The sequence below is a fragment of the Passer domesticus genome, chromosome 2 (genome assembly GCF_036417665.1).
Source record: "Passer domesticus isolate bPasDom1 chromosome 2, bPasDom1.hap1, whole genome shotgun sequence".
In the NCBI taxonomy this organism is placed as follows: domain Eukaryota; kingdom Metazoa; phylum Chordata; class Aves; order Passeriformes; family Passeridae; genus Passer; species Passer domesticus.
In genome coordinates, this window is record NC_087475.1 from 56,819,520 (window position 1) to 56,837,510 (window position 17,991).

At 35.2% G+C, this 17,991-nt stretch overlaps 1 long non-coding RNA gene across 1 annotated transcript; it reads right to left on the reverse strand.

The window, feature by feature from the left end:
- Positions 1-14,597: 14,597 nt before the first annotated feature.
- LOC135295440 (uncharacterized) lies at positions 14,598-16,321 on the reverse strand. The gene is made up of 3 exons (XR_010357538.1): positions 16,219-16,321; positions 16,014-16,097; positions 14,598-14,716 (listed from the first exon to the last, which is right to left on the reverse strand). It is a non-coding gene; the product is annotated as an uncharacterized LOC135295440 (long non-coding RNA).
- Positions 16,322-17,991: the final 1,670 nt, after the last annotated feature.

The following is a 17,991-nucleotide window of genomic DNA, read 5'->3' on the forward strand; positions in this document are numbered from 1 at the left end:
TTATTAACTTTTTGTGGGCTAGGAGGCATATAGAGCATTCCACTATATTCTCCAGGCTTCAGATCTGTGTGATTCAGATCAGGAATACTTGTCTTTGATATTTCTGCATTTCTGAAAAGGTGACTGGCAAGAGACATTTTGATCTTGAATTTTGATAAAGTGAGCTGGTCATATGTTTGACTGATACCTCACTTAAAAGCACTAGGGTAAGTCACATTTCTTTCAACCTGAGCTGGTATTGCTACAGCTGCTGCTGCTGGAAATTCTTTAGTGTTCCATTAATTCTGTAAAACACAGGCTTGCTCTAGAGTAACACCTACACACACACATACACACACAAAAGCACACCAAGACAAAAAACATCCCTCTGACTGCTTGTGATGATGTAATTGTACTTTTACAGGGGAAATCCATTTTATACGATTAATGCTCATTTAATTTTTATGTGTTTAATGCCATTTTAATACATCTGTTGTAAACAATCCATCTTATAAAGTTGTGATGCTAGCTGTCTAAGCCCTTTATAAAGCATGGAACTATTATTCTCCCCATTTTACAGATTTGTAGACTGCAGCAAAGATTGGTGCAGTGACTTGCCTTGTGGGGGGTCAGTTGTCTCAATATCGCTGCAATAATCCATCTTAAAGCATTGGTGAATTTCTGTGTTGGACTTGCCTGCGGCCATTAGATGTGAAAATGGTCCACTAATAGAGTTTTTATCAGCTTTAGACAGCCAAAGTGCTCCCTCTGCCAGTGTTCTGGAAGCAATTTGGTGGATAACTCTTCATGACTGTGACAGGCAAAAGGTAAATCCCATGTGGAAGTTCTGTTTTCCTTATTTCTGCAGCAGTACAAATACAAGCAATCAAAAGAAGGTTAGGAAAACTAAATGATGATTCAGAAAGTCTTGCAGTAGCCCTCATGATTTCATGCGCCACTAGCAAGCCATATACCCATTAAATTCTTGTTGTAAAACTCTAAACATGTCAGGAAAAATCTGTCATATTAAATCTAAAAAGCACATGTTTTCCTGGCTGTTTAGTACTTTCTCTGAATGCTAACTTGGTATTTTAATGCTATCCCATGCCACTATAGTGCCAGAATTGAATCCTCAGCACTGCATTGCCTAGAACAATTATACCTATTCATAGAGGTCAGCAAAACTGTACAATGACTCCTATGCACCATGTTCTCTTATGCCCTTAGTTTAGGAATACATAGGGTGACTATGGTGTTTTCATAGCAATATTAAACTAAGACAGCTAGTAATGTTGACCATCACGAGAAAAAGATAAAACTTGGAATCCAAATACCTTCAAAGAAATGGAAACATTTGTCATCCAATCCAAAACTTAAGACATAAATCACACGGTGCAAGATTAGCTGAGATCTGGCTGCTTTTAAAAATGAATAAAAATTGTGAGGCTAACTGGCCTCCTTGACTTTTGGCCAAAAATGGGGAAAAAGTTTCTGAAGACAACTATGATACAACCAGTAATTCATTTTGGCATTTCAGTTAAGCAGAACTCAATTCCTCATTCTTTTTCAGCCCCTGGACTATATAATTGGTCCTCAAAACATTGTGTTAATCTGTCTAAATAGGGATTCTAGCAGGGTGCTTGAACAACTGTGAAATATTTAATTCATTAAGCATAAAACATGCTGTCTTAAATAATACACTAGATAATTCCAGAATATCACTGAAAAAATATATATCGTTTCTGATATGCAGTGATTTCCATTTGTCTCCTGAACTTAGAATATCAACCTGTTTCAGTTTCTACCACTTCCATACTTAGTCATTAAGAAATATAATAGTTAGCGCTAATTTCACTAATCAGAACATCAATGTCTGTCTGATTTTATCTAAAATGTTAATGAAGACATCTGTGGGTCTGGTTATAATTCTAAATTAAGTTGACTTTGATGAAGAAATTGGTCCTAGTTGAAGTAGCTTAAGGCAGGGCAAAATTTGCCCAAGAGAAATGGAAACCACCCATTGCTTGAAAACAGCTGCTCATTGTGGATCTCTTCTCCCTGGGATCCAGTGACGGGATGGATGGGAGTGCCTCAAAATTCTGTCAGGGAAGGTTCAGACCAGACATTAGAAAGCGTTTCTTTACCATGAGGGTCATCAAACAGGCTTCCTAGAGAGGTAGTTGGTGATCCTTGTTAGTTTCTTCAAAAATTAAAAATATTCTATTCTATTCTATTCTATTCTATTCTATTCTATTCTATTCTATTCTATTCTATCCTGTTCCGTTCCATTCCATTCCACTCAAGTCAACATTTTTCCCTTTGTTTAGTTGAATCTTATCAGTTTCTAGTTCCACCATAAGTCCTTTCAAATAAACATATAATATAAATTTTCAAAGCAATATTAATTACAAGTCAAGTCAGAGGTGTCATATTTAAATGCGGAAAAATAAATTGGAACAAGGAAACTGAAGACAATTTTTTCCAAAACAGATAAATTTTTTTTGCAGAAATATGTATTTGCTATAGAGATAACAATATTGTACAATGTACTGCTGCAGACTTTCAATAGGTATCTTGGATGTGCACAATTTATTCTTTTTTTCTATGTTATTATTTCCTCTTGCATATTAGCAAGTAATAACAAAGCAAGTAATAGAAACACTATTTTTTTAAATCTGTACAAGATCTTCACTTATTTTAACTCAATGACATTTGCAGCTGCAAATGCTGAATTATCAAAATTTTTAGATTTTTCCAGAAACCAGATTTAACAAATGTGCTGTAGGAAGAGTTAGATTAAAATGTTATGTTCTTATTTGAATTATTAAAATAATAAGAAAAAATAAAATGGGTCCACATTCTATTCTCCTTTACACTATTTAAGCATAGAATAACTGTGGAATATTAGGAGTAAAGCTTGCAAGAGTAAGCCATACATTCGTCACCTCCAGACATTATTATTTCAACTCATTATGTCTGGGAATGAATCCAAGCAAGTGTTGAAAAAGAAGTTTTGAAATTCATCAACCCATCTTTTTAGTGACACATAGGTCTCTGAATACATCACCCCACATTACAGTTTATCTTAATATTCAGAGTCTTCCATAGCAAAGGCCCAAGCTTTTCTTTTCAGAAATCATGACCTCTCTTGACAGCTGTTATAATTGAAAGAAACCATGAAGTTTTCTGTCAAGAAGAAAAGACTTACAAGCATAGGAGATAGAACTTTTGCAAGAGCTGCACAGAGATTGAGGAGCTCTCTTTTACCTGTGCTATGAGCTTGTGAACTGAGCTCAGATTTAACAGCTTTCTGATTTAAATGCAAAATCCATTTCTTTCACTTATCTTTCTCTAGTTTTCTCACATAGTGTCTTTTTATGACCTAGCTTAGTTTTCTTGACATCAAAGTGAGAGGTTAGAGGACAAACAAGTATCCAGACAGACTATAGGAACAGTCATTCATCTTTTTCTCACCTCATCCACAGCCTTGGAGATTTTCTCAGCATAAAATCACAAAGTTTGTGACATTTTTCCTCTTCTCTCCTGTATTTAGTGCAAAATTTCATAGAGATGTCCAAGATGACTTTTCAAATTATGTATCTGTCTGTGCTAGTCACAGATTCATTAATCACATGGGTTCTACTAGGCTCAGGATGGCTGGAGACAAATATAGCCTGGTCTGGAATTAGTATGGCTGTTCACATGAAATGGCTGCTGAAAACTGTAGAGCAGGATCTATTAATTTTGGTGTAGAACTACATAACTAACATTTCTGGATCTAACCTGGTTGTTTTATCTGCTGCTTGCTGAGCCAAGTAGGTTAAATGTTTGATGATTCATTCATCTGCATCCTAAATTCAGTTGGACACTAGTTATTGGTTTTCATGTGCAACTTCTTTTTGATCTTGCTGAACAGTCAGTATATTAAATCACTGAGGAAAAACAAAATAAGGGTACCATATCTCCACAATAATTTCATTTCAACCCTACATTCCTTTCAGTCTCACTGGCCTGTCCATTTGCGTTCGTGGTCCTTCCTACAGCTCAATTCCAGCTACATTCCTCCAACTTATGAAAAAAACATAATTAAATAATAGAGATAGATTTTTTTCTACTTGTGTCATAAAATTATTATATAGGGTGTTTTGCATTCCATTTTTCAACTCCAGGATATTCATATCTTGACCGTAAGCTCTTCAAAACATGGATCATCATATAGTCTGTGTTCATATAATGCTGATCTCAGAGTTGTTCTTTTCTCGTTTAGGCTTTGGGTAGTGCAACAGCAAATGTGATCAATAGTAATAATAATAATAAATACAGATCATCACAGCTCACTTTCAACATACACCAACACAAGATGAAATTTAATGGTCCCAAATATATCACAGCCTTGACAAAATGATCCCATTAATCCTAAAGCCTTAACCTCTATAGATCTTTGAAAATAATTATCTCTTTCCTAAATTTAGTTTCTTGAAATAAATTCAAGAAAGCAGATAGAGAAATTAGATACAGATACAAAATAAAATTTATGACTGTGTGTAATGAACATGAGTTTAAGAACATGCCTGAAAACAAACCTGAAAATTATGAAGACCAATACACTATGTCAACACGTATTTTGAAATAATGTATGTGCAAGAAGACATGTATAGCACTCACTGTATTGTTGAATTCTCATGTAAACAATTATTTCAGTATTAAAATTTAAAAGAGACCTTTATAGCTCCTACTTATTGAAATGGACAGAAACTCAAGTTAGTTGCTAGCTTTATTCCAGTAATAACCTTAAAATAGTAGAACCGGATGCATACCAGTCAATGCATGCAGCAGAAGATGAAAATAAGGTTTACTTTGCTGCTGTCTAAATAGCAGTTTCCTGCCTACCTTGTCCATTTTGTTCACAGTAAATGATGATGTTAATGGAATAATCCCAGCAGAATCAAACAAATGGAGAAAAGCAAACAAAATATGTTTATTTAACAGAATGGGAGAGTGGTCAGTGTAATCACACAATATGTTATCTGCTGTCAGTGGTTTGAAAATGTTCAGCAAATGCTTTAAAAGTTAAGTAAAGACACAAATAGGATTAACAAATAAGGTGTGAAATTTTGATTGTGATAGGCTAATTTGGTAACAGTTTTCAGAAGGACTATTGATTTCCTAGGCAACAGGAATGTAAATTGCTTAATCTAGCTGTACTTAACAAAGTATTTCATATGGTTCCTTGTGAAAATCTATTATCCAAACTGAGCACAGGGGTAAATAACTGACTTTTAAAGAGAGGAAGTGAACAGTACTGAAAACATAATTGTACAAGGAATATACTAGCGTAATTTTTCAGGGACAGGTTTTAAGATTAGTCTTATTTTGTAATATTACTCATTTTTTTGATGTGAAAAATAGAGCTTTAGAGTGAAATCATATTGATTCAAAGACAAGAGGTTTCTGTTCATCTAGGGGAGGAATAACTGCAAAGGAAACAAGAACATCTTTATTGTAAAATCCATTCCCTTAGATAAATTGAGAAAAAATTGTTCAGTCACAGAATCTCAGATTTCTTTTTCTTTATATAGGTGACATGAGTTGAATAGAGTTCCAGGACTGAGCCAGTGTAGAAAGCTATTACTTTTCGAGGGGCATATGCACCAAGGAATGGTAGATATGATCTCGGCCTTGCTCAAGAGTTGGATTCTCAGGAATTGCAGCTGGAAATCAGGTGAGGTGGAGTATTTCAAATAAGAACTGATAACTACATGTGGAGGAACTGAGTCTCATATTGCATTTCTTACTACTACAAATCTGTATCTCACTTAATTATCTGATAGACACTTTCATTTAAACAAAATTGGGTTTGTGTGTCTGGAATATGAAAATGAATCTTTGTATTTGGGCTTGTTTCAGCTACCCACATACAGGCACCTGGAGGAATCAGAGAAGCCCATCTCAAGATGTCACATCATAGTTTAGGCCATATCTGCCAGTCCCATGTGTTACCCAGGATAACCAAAAACATTTGACTCCATCTCTCCTCTATGTGATGTTCATATTCCAAGTAACATCAAAGAGGTATCTTCACATACTTTAGCTTTAGATTAATTAAAAAAGTGGAAACAACAAATAAGTTATAGTAGTGGAATACATTTTGTTTCCTATATTCAAGCAGTATAAGAAAATTAACTCATATAATTTTTCTTGGGTTTTTTGGCATTTTAGTTTATTTTTTTTTCTCCTGTAACAACATGGCTTCTGCAAAAAATAAATATTTATTGGATCTTGTGCCTTCCAGGTGAAACTCCAGCTCAACAGATATATGATATCTATATAAATATTTTATCTCCATACAAAAGTAACATTACTGCCAAAATTTTCCTTCTCAGTTTTGTATAAAGTATTCATTTAAATGCTGCCCATGCTAGACATATATAGAGTATATGTTCAGTTTTGGGTATTTTATCTCATAGTCACGTTTCAAATTATTTTCTATTTATTTTTTTAAATTTTAATAAAATATCTATTATTGAAATATCATCTCAGTAGTGGGCTTTTTACATAGTGATGCATTTCGCTTTCTTTCTCCTTTAATTTTGATCAAAAAAGGCTCCACCCTGCACTTCTATTAGAATAGTTATTATTCTAGCTGCTATTAATCTGTTGTCTTGAAGCCAGGGGAGTTTGAATTCCTTCTTATTTTTCACTGTTTTGATTTTTCCTGCTGCATTATAAAGTATCACCATACTTTATTTCTTACATTCATTATCTCTCTAGAGTTAATACACAAAATCTATTTATCTGTAATAATTTGAGATAAAAATTTATATTTTCTATCATAAACAGTATTTACTGCCAGCAGAAAATTATAAATCACTCTACACAGTATAAACTTGTTCTGACAGAGAGTAAATAAAGCTATATTTTGTGTTGTGATTTGGCCAGGCTTAGTGTCAGGCTTATTTTTGTTTATCTTTTAGAGATCAGGAAAAGAAAATGAGAGAACTCATCTTATAAAAATATTCCTGGCTTGGCTGGTACCATTGCATTGGATTAATATTGTCTTTGTCTACTTAAGGGATCTTCAAAAATCATTTCACAGATAAGTCAAGATTCAGGTTAATTGCTACTCTTGGATAATTCATAGCTTAGCTTCAATTTGTTGACAAAATGGATGCTATGTAAAAATTCTTCATCATCACAAGAAACCTCTTCATAAGGCACGATTTTTGCATAGGATGCAGGGATCATTTCCCATGTTGTTGTCTACCCATCCTCAGTGTAACATCCGCTGAAGCACATGGGAGGAAGTATTCATCAACAAGAGCGTAAAGCTCCTTATTTATCTTAACTGATAAAAATGCAGTATTAAAAAAGCAGTTTGAGCTCATAAAATTAGGAAGGCAGGTAGAAAGGAATGAAACCGGAATAAAACAGGATTTTTATGGGTAGTAAATTTACAAAGGTTTTGTGGATTCGGAATTGTCCCCACAGCTAGTGGGCTAGGAAAACTTTCAGAGCTGCTGCAAATCCTTTTTTCTTCAGATCTGAACTCATTACTCATTCAGAGGAGGAAAATTATGTTTTTATTTCTTTTTTTGCCTCTTAAAGAGTTCTCTGCAGAGCTCTGGGGAAGCTACAGGGAGACATAGGAGTTTTGCCTGATCTGTCTCCTAAATCCTTTCTTACTTCAGGAAACACCAGTACAGCTTGGGAATAGCCGACTAACTGGAGACAGCAAGGGCTGCCCCAGCCCCAGGCATCCAATATGCCCATGGGGATGGGTACAGGCCAAGGCTGGGCTGGGACATGATCCCCAGGTGAGACTTGCAGGGACTATGGCCAGGCAGGCCAGGGCTGCAGTGTTATTGGTCCAAGGAGCTGAAATGGGGCCCTGGGCCATGGACAGGGTTGGGGGAGCCATGGAAAAAAAAAGTGCATTATTGTATTTGTGGCGTGCCTCGATGCTGGAAGGAATGATGAATCTGACTCCATGTTCTTAGAAGGCTAATTTATTATTTTATGATACTATATTATGTTCAAAAATACTAAACTATATTATACTAAAGAATACAGAAAGGATACTTATAGAATGCTAAAAAGATAATAATGAAAACTCATGACTCCAGAGTCCCGACACAGCTTGGCACTGGTTGGCCAATAAGTCAAAACATCTCACACCAGAAACCAATGAAACAATCATCTGTTGATAAACAATCTCCAAACATGTTCCAAAGGAGCAAAACACAGAAGAAGCAAATGAGATAAAATTGTTTTCCTTTTTTTTTTTGAGGCTACTCAGCCTCCCAGGAGAAAAGTCCTGGGCAAAGGGATTTTTCAGAAAATATTAATATGACAGTGCATCTTCGAGGGAGAAATGCTATAAAAAAACTAATATGCATGAGAGGCAGACTGGATGATCCTTTGTATATGGTTATTTTCTTCCATCAAAACCAGTAGGAAACTAGTTGGATAGAGTTAGATTTATTAAGTTCCATTTTATCAATTTATAGGAGACATGGATGGTCTAATTTCAAAGGCAAACCACAACTATTAATTTTAAATGTTTATTTTGGATGTTTTAACTTCAAAAAAATGAGGTGTTTCATATCAATGGTAGGATGGAACATGGAATTTATTGCTGCCATCATTATTGTTGTGAGAAATGCTGCTGCTAATGGTTTCTATGCCACTTTAAAAAATATAAAAAAGAAAAAAGTGAAAGTAAAAAATATTTGCATTGCAATCTGAAGCAGCAAAGATCATTCTAACTTCTCTGCTTTAAGGAACCTTATTATATCCTATTCATCTAAAATTAAATGTTAACGTATCTTTAAAAGGGTACATTATCTTCACAAGTACTGTGTGCCTAGATGTGGAAAATAATCCATGGCACCAGGGAGGCAAGAAAATATGCAGCTTTGGGAAAGGTTGGCAGCAAAAGTCCCCTCTTTTGATTGCTTTGACTTTTTAGACTGTTTTAAAATATTTCCCAAACTCTAATCTCAATAATTTCAGTATCTATTAGAAGATATTCCAGGAACTTTGGTAGAGTTTGTTTAAAAAGTGTCTAAAGCAAATATGGCATCTAAAAGGTACAAGTTTACTGCGTCTTTCTATATAAATAATAAGTAAAAGCAGGGTTGCATCTCGGTCTCCTCCCAATCAGATTAGCAGTTTTTGCAATAAAAACCTCCAGGCAAAATCCTGAAGTCATGTTTAAAAACATCATAAAGCATTAGAAATTTGCTGACTTCATGAAATGTTGAAAAGACCAGAAAGTTTCATGAATTTTTCAGTTCAAGTGAGTACTTACTCCATTCCTATGACTTTGTATAAATTCACAAACTTAAGCATTTTGTTTCCTTTTATCAGTAGGAAGTTTTCTTCTGTGCAAGTGTGCATGTGAGTGTGGTTCAAGTGTTCACAGAGAAAAAGGCAACATGGGCAAACAGAAGCAGCCATGACTCAAACATTTCCTTGTTTCATTTTCTTAATTTTTGCACAATGGAAAGTCAGTGGTTGAAAAGAGCCTGGCAACAGATGCATGGGGGATTATCAATCACATAATTGTCTAGGTTGGAAAAGAAAATGACTTGAAATCATCAAGTCCAACCTATGGCTGAACACCATGCTGCAACTAGATCATGGCACCAAGTGTCACATTCAGTCTTTCCTTAAACACCTCCAGAGACTGTGCCTTTGCCATTTCCCTGGGCAGCCCGTTACAATGTCTAATAACTCTTTCTGTGAAGACATTCTTCCTAATGTCCAGCCTCAACCTGCCCTGACTCAGCATAAGGCTGCGTCCTATTGCTGGTTGGCTGGGAGAAGTTACCAATCCCCACCTGGCTACAGCCTCCTTTCAGGCAGGTGCAGAGAGTGGCAAGGTCTCTCCTGAGCCTCTGGAGGGAGCAGAGATGTCCTTAAAAAGTGAATACAATGGAGGGCTCTGAGGCAACGCCCTGTAGACTTTGGTAATTATGCCACATACATACTCTTGCCTTTGACTTAAGTAAAGAAGCTGTTCATGTGAGAACATCCTTTTGCTCAGCACAAGAATTGGTGCACAGAATTGTTTTTTGTTAAGATAATCTTATAATAGCTGCAAAAAACAATGTATTCGCAAACGTCTCCATGGGTGGCCGCTGCATAGCATGATCTGAATTGCTAGGAGAAGAACTTGGGGTTCCCTGATACCTGAAGAAGCATAAAATTATCAAAATTATCCTTTATTTCTCTTCATAGGTTCAATATATGGTGTCTTAAACAACACCTTACAAAGTCTGCCCTTCTCATGAGGATTACAATAAGCTCTAATAACAACGCATTAAATTGCTTTTTGAGATGATGGGAACTGGTGTTTCCAGACTCACAAAGTCTAGAGCAGAATTAAGAGATTTTACTGTATGGAAGTTGTTTAGTGATGCAGATGACCTGAAGACCTTCTGGCTTAGTGACAACAAGCATAGACAAGTAGAGAATCACCAAAAAATGCACCAAAAGCAGCTGGATAGAAAAACTGATCTGAGCCAATGTGACCCCCAAAAATTATAAAGCTAGCATGAGCAGATTTATTACAGAGTGTAACCACTGCATAATCCCACTGATCTTTCTGCAGAGCCCACAGAGAACAAGAGAGCAAAATGAAGCCCTTTTAGCTTTTGTTTGACAGATTTTATCTCCCGCCATAAAAATAAATATTAGATGTCCTTAAGTGAGTTCAGTACTGACCTTCTGAATACTTCATTCAAATGAAGTCCAAAGTGTTCAAATAAGGTTGAATGTTTTTCATAATAGTAGGAAGTTGTTTTTTCTTTGTTTTTCTTTCATTTTTTATGAAAAAGCAAAACTAAAATCTCAAATTTTGTTTAATTTTCTATGAATTCTTGCTTACAAAAACTCTTCACTTTGTCACAGTAAGAATTCTCACAAGCACAGCACACCTTAATTATAATTTGGGTATTGAAATTTATGTCAGAAATGAACAAAAATAAATACAGAATAACAGATAGTGTGAACTGCCAGTATAGGAAGTGGTAAGATGTATATTAAGTAAACATCATTTGACATTCCAAAATTTACAGATAAGTTTGAGAAACATAGGTACACTCTGTCTGACTGGGACAAAATTAATTTATTTCATAGCAGTCCAAATAGTGCTGTGGTTTAGATTTGTGCCTAAAGCCATTGGCAGCACATTGTTGAAAAATGCTTGCACAGCATCAAAGTTTTCTTTTTTACCACTCTGTCCCCTGAGCAAATAGACTGAGGGTAAGCAAGAAGTTGGGACAGCTGACCCAAACTGGTAAAAGGGATATTCAATACCCTAAAATATCATGCTCAGCAATTAAAATTAAGGGTAGGTGAAGAAAGTGTGGATAAATGGGGGAGGGAAAGTGTTGTTTATCTTACAAGGTGGCTGCTGCTCAGAGATTGGCTGAGGATTGGTCAGCTTGGGGCAGAGAGAGTGTGATGGCATGCTTAGCTTCTTGCCTGGGCAAACTTGTATGGAGGGAGGACTGAATTCTAGAATTTGGGAAATTGTATTTTGGGTTTACTAAGACAATGGTGATCTGATTTTAAAAGATTTTTGGACAACTGGGAATGTGCCAATTGATGGCCCCATAGGTTTCTTTTGAAAAAATAATTTGACCATTGATCTGTATTTTCTGACGTACTTTTGTCTATTATAGCCATCTCATTTACAAGACATTATTTTCTTCTAAAGTCCATGAATTCTGCATAGTGATATATTTGTGATAAACATCATTTGTGGCTTTGTTTTTATTGATTTCAGAATCACAGAATCACAGAATATTCTGAATTAGAATGACCCACAAGGGTCATCAAGTTCAACTCTTAAAGTCAGTGGCCTTTCCAGGGATCAAACCCATGACCTTGACATTATTAGCACCATGATTTTAACAACTGACACCTTGTTGTTGGATATCACCAAAATAAAATTTAGGGAAAAAAAATTGTGGAAAATAGACAAATAATTCTCATCTTGAGAAGGCTGGCAAAGAGGAGGAGGAGGAGCTCAGAACAACTGTAACTCATGAAAACAATCAAAACCACAATATGTAAACAGGTTAAAGAAATGCAATTATAGCAAAGGTTCACCACTTTATAATAGCAAAGGTTATAGAAAGCACAGTACAGTTGCTTCAAATTAATCAAATCAGGCAAGTGCTTCCTGAAGAAAATTAATAGTATCTGTAATCTCTTCAAAAATGTAACAGGGGTGCTTACACATTTTATGGTAAATAAGTTCTCAAAGTATCAAACCTGCCCATATAATGCCCTTGATGGGCTTTGATGATTTCTGTTGCAAAGTAAATAGTAAAAGAAGTTAATACTGTTTAATATTTCTTTCTAGGCAATGAGTATTTGTATTTCCATTTTGCATAAAGTTTCATCTTCCTTGTTAGCTGTGTTTATCTGAATTGCTATACTGAGACCTACGAGACTAGAAAAACATTATAAAGGAAAGGTAACTACTGAGTTACTTTAGAGAGAGATAACTATCTGAAAAAGATAGGAACGCAGAATAATATCAAATTAATTAGGAAGACATAAGTAAAGGAACCAAGGAAAGGTAAGAAAAACTCACCCACAGAAGAACAGATTTTATGAAGGAGGAAGAAAATTAAGAAGGAATAAAAGGTTTGGAGTAGTCATTGAAAGTATGACAAAGAACATACTGTGGGAATGTCTCCCTTTATAAAAGGTCTTATGTTTATTAAAACTAATATATTTGGGCATAACTTTCAAGTGATATACCTGAAAGTCTATAAAATTTTGCTTTCTATATTTCTGGGGGTTTTCTTTAAATATACTAGATCATTTTCAGCAGTAGTTAACAGTTCTTTCGGAATTGACTTACATTATACTGCTGATAAGCAGACAAAACAGACAGCAACAAATTAACAGTATAATGGAAATATTTTTGAGAATCCTTACTGTCACTGTGCTATTGACATGTTAGTGTTTACCACAATGATGGAAGGAAAATTGAGGTTAGATTGTTTTCTGATGATGCAGCGATCATGTAATGATTTTCCTACTGGTGATGACAAAGATTTTTCATTGTGTTGCTAGCCTTGATTTTGGTGTTTTTTTCCTCTTTAATTAAACAAGAAAAAGTTAAAAAATTTATCCAAAAAAACAGCAACAACACAAACACCCTCCAAAACAGGAACCAAATAATAGAAACCTGCATATTACTAGGCATGATAAATGGAGCAATTTCTCCTAGGTAATCAGCTCTTATAGGCATGAACATACTAAGAAATAAAGGACCAGGCAGTATGACTACCTCAGGGACATGGCAGCAGAAAAGTCAACCACAGATCAACAATTACAAAAAGGATGCAGAAGGTAGGAAAGGTGACGGCCAGGCTAAGGTGGAAAGTAATCTTCATCAGCGTGTTTGACAAGAGGGATGCTGTATGTGAGAGTGAAAAAAACGTGTTCTATAATAAGATCTTGAAATCACTTTCTGTGATATTATTCCTGCCCACATGTGGCTTTGAAGTCTAGGATTAACTTTTTAATGTGGTGGGGGGGGGAGTGTTAAAGAATTGCTCAAGTGTTTTGGCTGTGCAGGTATGGAGTACCTCTTCTTAAAGCACCCATGGGAAGGGCAGGAACACAAGGAAGCAATCACATTTTTGTGTGTCTTTTCTCATATTTAGCAAGCAATAAGTCCTAATAACGAAGGGAAAGGAAATTAATGTCTTCATAACAAGTGGAGTAGAGAAATATGGGTCATTGAATGCCTGAAGGTCTGAATATGTTAACATAGGGCCTCTAAATATGGGATTTACTTATTTCAAGCCCTTATTGGTATATGATTAGAGTAAGATCCAGGTATATACAACAGTATCAATATTAACATAATTCACCTTTCTTATAAACTTTTTTTACTCTGTACTATAAAGAAGATTTTGATGCATGGCCTTCACTACCTCCCCCATCTGACTCTTCTCAGGCTCCATCTGCCCTTTTCTGTTCTCCTAGCCACAGAAAATATGCCTTTATTTATCCAGCATGGGGGATAGGAATTGCTGGTGAATCTTTCCTTATTTACATCTAAACTCAGGAACAGACAGACAGGATGAATATCCCTTGGTTCTGTCTGGAGCTCCCATTTAAAAAAAAGTTTAAGCCTTATGCAGGTTGCTAAATAAAGTGTGTGAAAATTCATTAGAGCTACTCCAAACAATGCAGATGATAGTTGTGCAGCTAATTAGTCAATAGTTCAGAGTTTTCAGTCTTTTCAGCTCTGAAAAAAAAAGTAAAATAAGAGTTCACTTGTGTTCCCAGTTGGAAAAAGGATTGCATTAGCTGTATGCTATTGATGCTCCAGGTACTGCTGAGAGATACTTGACCACAAGGAACAAGAAAATTCTGAGTAAAAAAAAAGACAAATATTTATATCTATGTCTACATTTTAATAGATCAAGCTGCTCTCAGTAAATAAAGACTAAAAAAATTATAAAGAATAATAGCCAAAGCACTGAGCTTCAGGGCAATCCGAAGCAGCTGCATGCTTTTAATATAACAAATCTTGCTCAGTATGGCTTTACTAGCACAGGTGGTACTGTACATTATTCTTCCTAGAAAAGAGTTATGATATTTCATTACACCCATTGTTCAGAGTTTCAGCATTCTTCTTTCCAAAGGAGGCAGCTGAGATGAGGTCTTTAACATGAACTGGGAGGGTGTTGGCTGGTACCTGGAAGAAGATTAACAGTAATTCCATGCAATATGCAACATTTGCAAAAGTGAAGATAATAAAATCAGTGAGCCAAACAAATGAGCCATATGTTGAGTTATCTTTCACCCAGGAGGTGTACTAGCAAAAGGGTGCTGATCATCTCACCGGGAATTTCTGAATAGAAGTATATCAGTATCAATATTGATACTGACAGGTGTCTATTCAGACATATATCTGAATAGACACTTATCAGTATCAATATTATTTTTAAGACTAGGATCTTTATATGTGATGATTGCTGATGATTAGCTTACACAATCGTTTTGGGATTTTTTAAAATTATTTCTTATTACTTGTGTGGAGAACATGAGCATTTCTCACCAATCTATACCCATTATTAGCAAAGTAAGGAAATTTGACTTGAAGAAAATAAGGTTTTACTTTAACATTCAAGAGTTTATTTTGTATGAAGAGAAATGCAGTCTGGTTTTATCATAGTTACAAATAGATACTCTGATTTGGAAAGCAATTAACAAAAAAAAATACATAAATTAAATGGGCGAAATTGCTTCCTATTTGATTTTGTATTTCTAACCCTAGAAACAAGCAGAAAAAAAAAACTTTGACAATTTTTGAACACTCTATATTATTCATAGAAAAATTGCAGCATAATATATATATTATATAATACGTATATACTATGTATTTATGAAAATGTATATACAGAAATGTTTCTGGTTTTGTCAAATCTGAACAGTTTGAACTTGCTGTAACTATTCTGCTAAGATAAAGTGATAGCTTTAGTTTTTTCTTTTTTCCTGAGTCTGTGATATTATTTTCTCTGAAAAAAAAAATCGAGGTTCTTTTTCCTTCTTTTGTTACTGTTCAAATACAAACTTTTTTTATTAATAAGAAAACTTCAAATAAACTCAAATATTTTTCTGCACACAGTCACCAGCTTCCCTGCTCATAACAATTGCACTTAGTAATCTACTAGAAATTTGTTTACATTAGCTGAAAATATGTTATTCCTTGTGACATATCAAAAGTATTTGTCAGAATTAATGACTTTGAAGCTGGAAGCACTAAAAATTGAAAACCCTCAAATTTCAAGAATCTTTGCTTCAATAGGTTCTTCCGGATTCACAAATTTCAGGGGAAGCAATATTTGCTTTCACTTTACAAAATCTTAATTAAACTGCTTATATCTTGTTTGCCTTTTACTTGCCTGTTGATTCGTTTCACTTCGACAAAAATTACATATAAAGCTTATAAACCTCTTTGTAAATACTGCTGTATTGTAAATACTACTTACCATTGTGCTCAACAGCCAAGAGTTCAAGACCCAGCTATGATCTGGCCCAGCAGCATAATCTGGTTCTTGGCTTCTGAAAAAGTTCTTAATTCAGAGACATGTGAGAAAAGAGGAAAGAAAAATAAGAGAAAAAATTACAGCCAGAGGTAGCTCTATTGAGAAGAGATAATTAGTGGCTCAAGCATCCAAGAAGAAAAGCACTAACATGAACAAATATAAAATACTAAAAAAGGAACTTGTACAGCTAGTTGAGTAGCTAGGAATCACCGGGGCTTTAAATTGAGACTGTCAGTGTCACCAGTGTGACAGAGCAGGTGACATCTGGCAATCAGAGTGGCCTCACTGAGAACCTTTTCAAGAAGTCACAGAGGCGTCCTTGAGCCTTCTGACTGACTATGAGGCCAACAGAAACTCCTACCATGCCTTAAGAGTACTGGTGAGGAAACCAATGCTCAGCTGAAGAGTTCATTAAATTATCAAATCTTAGTTGTGTTCTGTGCATGCTGAACCAGTAAACAACTGCTTCTTACTTTTCAAGTTGAGAATATATCTCATGCAGAACTTCTTTGCACTGTACAAATGGTGACTCAATAAACTGATCCTAAAGGGAAGTAACAGGATTCAGTGAAAAATAATCCCACACCATGTTTTCCTCACTGAGAACTGCAAATCAGCAAATCAAAATAAGTCTAAATATGTGTAAGAGCCAAAGTATCAGAGATTTGACCTGCTGTGGATGAATTTTATACTTTCTAAAACCTTCTTTCTACATACAGTTTTGAGTCCTTGTTTCTTAGTTACTTTACAGAGGAAAGATTAAAAACAGGAGAGGTTGATATATGGTAAGCAAAAGACAGTTTAAAACTCTTGTGTGTTTTTTCTCCATCTATAACATTCCCTGGGGTTTCTAAAAGCTACTGTTTTAGCAGAAATGCTGGCAGCTAAAAGCTACATGAACATTAGCTTTCTTACTACAACTAGCTGAATAGCAAAGAGAACAGAAATGGAACTACTTCTCAAGATTCTAGACCAAATTTCAGCTCAGACACGTTCTTTACCTTCTCATATTTATTTTCCATGAATGTTTGAGTAGCTGAGATTAACTTTATCAAACAGACAAAAAGCAAAGTTTTGTGGGAAAGATTATCAATGAATTTTGATAGGATGGCAATATTTGTAATTTTTGTCCAGTTCATTGGTTACTGTGCTGAAAACACACAAAGTGACCCACAAAGTGAGGCTTTGTGCTGCACTCTGATACTGTAATACAATACTCCTCTGTGTAAGGAGGAGGCAGATATAACCCCAGTTTAAACTGAGTAGGCTACACAGCCAAAAAGCAAACAATAATGCAGGAGCAAAAAGCACCAGCCCCAAGAAGTGAAGATTTCTTCCTCCCCATACACTTATATTGGTTAAAATTTGTGTGGAATGTCGGGGTACATTATGAAGACCTGCAGCCACCTCTCCACTCACAGTTCTTATTTTTTGTCTCTTATTTAATTTAGAAGTCACACAAATTATAAAAGCTGCAAGAGCTATAGGCAGAATTATTTGCAAGCCATCAAACACCTAAGAAGGGAGAGAGTGTACATGGAGCACTTGTAGTTGTTGCCTATGTTTACAGAGCATTTCTTGTAAGACAAATAAGAGGCTCACTTCTGAGTCTTGCATGTTGATCATGGAATAAACACACAGAATAGAAAAGGTACAGCAGTGATAAGAGTCTTCTCCCTACTTAATATTTTTGTGCCCATTCATTTGTGCAATAATTTCATTTATGGAGCTAATTCCATTAATTTTGTTTGGCAATAAAATTCAAGGCTATAACCACAATATCACCTTTACAATTCAAATGTCACAATCTTTCACATTTTATATATAAGCATGGCATTACCTAAGATGTAGTTTCTGGCACTTAAATTGATTTTCAGAAGCTTATGCTATGCTCCAAATTTCCACACTGTTCATGGAGAAA